This window comes from Rutidosis leptorrhynchoides, chromosome 2, assembly GCF_046630445.1.
Source record: "Rutidosis leptorrhynchoides isolate AG116_Rl617_1_P2 chromosome 2, CSIRO_AGI_Rlap_v1, whole genome shotgun sequence".
Lineage (NCBI taxonomy): Eukaryota > Viridiplantae > Streptophyta > Magnoliopsida > Asterales > Asteraceae > Rutidosis > Rutidosis leptorrhynchoides.
Window position 1 is genome coordinate 677,877,453 of NC_092334.1, and position 4,345 is coordinate 677,881,797.

General features: G+C 33.8%; 2 long non-coding RNA genes across 3 annotated transcripts; both read left to right on the plus strand.

Annotated features, from left to right (window-relative positions):
• The first annotated feature begins 224 nt into the window (after positions 1-224).
• LOC139893963 (uncharacterized) lies at positions 225-1,567 on the plus strand. 2 transcript variants are annotated; one of them, XR_011774762.1, is made up of 3 exons: positions 225-417; positions 565-592; positions 812-1,567. It is a non-coding gene; the product is annotated as an uncharacterized lncRNA (long non-coding RNA). The 2 variants fall into 2 exon arrangements; XR_011774761.1 differs by having other exon boundaries at positions 568-592.
• Positions 1,568-1,570: 3 nt separating this feature from the next.
• LOC139893964 (uncharacterized) lies at positions 1,571-3,650 on the plus strand. Its single transcript, XR_011774763.1, has 3 exons — positions 1,571-1,817; positions 3,126-3,325; positions 3,399-3,650. It is a non-coding gene; the product is annotated as an uncharacterized lncRNA (long non-coding RNA).
• The last annotated feature ends 695 nt before the right edge of the window (positions 3,651-4,345 follow it).

The window sequence follows — 4,345 nt, forward strand, 5'->3', positions numbered from 1 at the left end:
TCAAATAATATAAAACTACCCGCTTGCACTAACAATACAAACTGCAATTCTAGATTCAACCTTTCATTTTGGACTTGGGCTACTCATTTGGGCCAGGTACCCTTACTCTCAATAACGGGCTGGTACAATCTTACTAGACAGGCCTGGTGGTGAGTGATCTCAGGGCCCATGCTCGTATCATAAACCCTAGTAGTGTAACGAAAATCAAACCCTACAACGAACAATTGATCGCCACTTCCTTCCCACCGTTTGCTTGCTTTTGGTAGACTGTCTCAGTTGTGGGTTGTGGCCATGACATGATTTTTTTTCTTTCTTTTGGCGTGTACCATATGGCTATGGGTACGGAGTATTATATAAGGGTTAACCAATTGATACGAAACAACTGATTCTTCCCCAATTCTAACTTCTACCAATTCGGTAATTTATCCATCCTTTTTAATTTAGGTTTAATATGTGTTGCATTACGTAAATTATTGTTTAATCTATACTGCGTATGTATCTGGAATCTAACTGCCATTATTGTTGGAAATTGAAATCGATAATATCCTTTTTGCTGTCATTCAGTAGATCTGTTGAAGCTCTTCTTTTTCAGGTACAATGATGTTTTACAGTGATTAATTTTAGACTGAATACACTCTTTACTGTATGTAACGAAGGGACGAAATTCGTTTAGTCATTTTTAATGAATATGGACTTTTAATGAATAACTTCAAAGCATAAATTACAAAAATACTTTGTGCATGTATGCTTTTCAGTATCGTACAGTAGTACTCATCAACATGATTTTGTGCTTCGTGTTTCAATTTTACAGTGAATACAATTTTTAGAAATAACGGTTCACCAATCAAGGACCACCACCTCATCATGTTGGAACGTTTTAACAACTGCGGTTACCACAACAACAGCCACAACAACACTACAACAAGGTGGCGGACCGTCTCTGCTTACCCAACTAATAAATCTAGAAAACAATCTGTTTAAGATTGCCCCATTTGCTTTTAGCAAGTCAATGAATGAACATAAGTCTCCAGGAAAAAGAAAAAAGGAAACAAGGGAGACTTGCGCACTGTTAAGGCAAATCACTTGATCGTTGAATTATTCGATAAGGATATTCACTCGTGTAATGTAAATGAAGTGGTTTGTGTTTTTATATATATGCTCCGAATCATAACTAACTTATTTATTTACGATCGCTTTATTGTTTTGTGATGTAAGTAGGTGTGTTTGTCCCCAACAAGGCCTCTTGATACAAAGCATGAGGTGATTGCACGGTTGGCGAAAATTTATTTTGGGGGGTGTTTTTATGCATGTGTTGGAAGCAACAAGCTCTAACCGTTAAAGATTTTGGTTTACGAAAAAATGGGTTTGTTATTAGTTGCCTTATGCTGATGAAGATGACCGTGTTGGTTTTACATTTTTATTAGTTAACTTTCTTCTATTTCTGTTTATATAAATAATCAACAATTTTTTTTATCGTTCATGATTCTATAGATTAAACATCAATGTCAAGATCATGAAACATTAATCTATTTGCTTGTTTGACATATAAAAGTTCTCGGAATAATCAACATTCATACTATTTTTTGGCAATCGCTTATGGTGAAATAAGGATTCTTACATACTTTATTATATCAATACCATATGTGGTTTAGGTTGTAAATGTTTATGTTGACCTATTTCAGGTACATAACGATTAGACGTTCATTACTCTACTGTCAAACGTTGGTTCAAGGACGCCAACTTTTGGATGTAAGGTTTGCAAAGTTTGCGTGGTTTCAATCAGTGCGTGTGCAATACAGTTATGAGGTTGTCTTTTGGTATGTTTTTTCTTATAAACTCTTATTTACGTACATGAAATTCATTCCACTCAAGTCTGATCATTTGACTTTGTTTGTTATACAGACGTGTTTTCTAAAGCATTTAATAAGTCGCAATAAATAATTAATTTTGTTAGCAATTTCCAAAACATTAGTATTACCACAATATCATTTGATAATGACATTCCAAGGGTTAAATATTTGCATACAGTTTATTCATTTTAAATATTTGCATACAGTCAATGTATGCATAGATCTAACACTCGCTCATAATTATATTTTGGTAATATCCTTGTTTAAGAATTTGCTAACAAAATTAATCATGCATTGTAACTTAATAAAGGTTGTCCAAGACGTGTGTATGACAAAAAAGTCCAATGATAAGAGTTTAGTGGAATGGATTTTATGAATGTAAATAATGGTTTAAGAAAATTCTAAAACATACCAAAATTAAGAGACAACCCGATAATTGTATGGCGCACACTCTGGTTGTAACCACGCAAACTTTTTAACCCTCTTGGTCACCTTTGACCCATCGTATGATGGTAGAATAATCATCGTCCAATCGTTATATACCTTAAATAACCCAACATAAGCATTTATAACCTAAACCAAATATGATATTAATATTATAAATTATCTAAGAATTCTTGCTTTACTATAAACGACTGCTGAAGAAAAGTATCTATAATCTAAAGTGTTGGTCATTCTGAATACTTTGATTTGTCAAACAAGCAGATAGATAAATGTTTTATGACCGTGACATAGGTGTTTCCTCTACTGAATCAAGAACAACAAATATATTGTTGATTATATATATAAAGAAGTTAGAAGCAATGTAACTAATAAAAATGTAGGACCTGACATTGTCAGCGTGAGGGAGAGTAATAAAACACTTTCCTCGTATAAAGTTTGTTACTTCAAGCATATGCACTAAGACACTTCCTAAGATGAATTTTCGCTAGCAGTGCAATGACTTCACGTCTCGTATCAAGAGGCCTTGTAGGGGAGAAACACACATATTACAAAAAAAAAAAGAAGCAATTGTTAATAACTCTGTTAGTTAAATAATACAAAGCATTTACTACAAAACCAATCTACACTCAAATTATATGAGTGGATGTTCTTGCCAGACAATTCATCGATGAAATGATTTGCCTTAATAGTGCACGTCTCCCTTCCATCCTTTCATTTTTCTCGAGGGTCTTGTTCCAGTTAATTGCTAGAACTAGATGGGTTGAACACTTGAAAAGATTATTTTCCAGATTTACTTGTTAGAAGATCAGCTATCTTACCTTTGGTTGCTAGGTTTTTACAACACGTCGAGACGGCCCGCCAACTTGTTGCTGTGGATTGTTGTTGAAACGTAACAGCACGATGGGGGTAGATGGAATTGAGAAAGTTATTGTTGAGTACTTCCGTGAAACCTATGGCTATAATGTCCGACACATATTATTGCCATGCTCCAAGTCGCATCTACCAAGAGACTCACTTATATGTCCTTAGAGGTTCGTGAATAACTTCATGTAAATCATGTCCATAAATGAGGATTTTGTTTTATATGAAATGGTTTTATTGTAGAAATGGTTAGGTCCGAGGTGGTTACCTCGAATGACTGAGATCCAAACTTCAGACTTTCATAAAAGTCGAGTTTCTTATTGCAAGACAGAATATAGGAAGTCAAAAAGGTTTTGCATTTGCCATAAAAGTTAAACCGGAGCTAGCATCCGTTGAAGCTCGGGTGCTGCCTTTCTCCTTAGGTTAGTAGACATCACTTATGTGTATTTGCTTTTTAAGTACTCCATATGCTTACTGACGGTTCATTTCGCTTTTTGTAACTCCGGTTCAATGGCACAAATTGTTTGCCTAAATTAGGTAAATGGAGCTTATAAGATAATGGAGTTATTTGGTTTTGCTTTGTTGGTTAGATATATTATTATAAGCGTCTTCTAGTATCTCATTACAATGTTTTATTTTATACTTGACAATTTGGTGCATAAAATGGTGAATGGAGGGAGAGTTGCAAGATGGATTTGCGTTAATTAATGATGAACCAAACTTGACATCTGATATGGCTACAATGTTTTGCAAAAAGAGCTTGCCGAAACGTGTAATAGTTTTGGAATGACAATTTAAGTTTAAGTATGTAAGTGTTTAAGTATAGTTTGTTTTACTAAGTTTCCATTCCTAGCAAGTTTCTACTTTTAAAAAGTTTCTATTTTTAGAAAGTTTCTATTTTTAGAAAGTTTCTATTTTCAGTAAGTTTTCCATTTTAGTACGTTTATAATTAGAAAGTTTCTATTTTAAAAGTGTTTCCATTTTAGGATATTTGTCATATTAGATATACTTCCAATCACCCCTTTCTCTTCGAATGGCCATTTCAGGTCTAGGGGCTTGAGTTATAGGATCCTTTAAATCGGAAAATCCAAACCCTTCCTCCTAGAGTTTCGTAGAAACCATTCGTCAAGAAAGTTCGAAGATCTATATATATCTAATATATATCCAAAATGTTTTTATGTGTTATAATA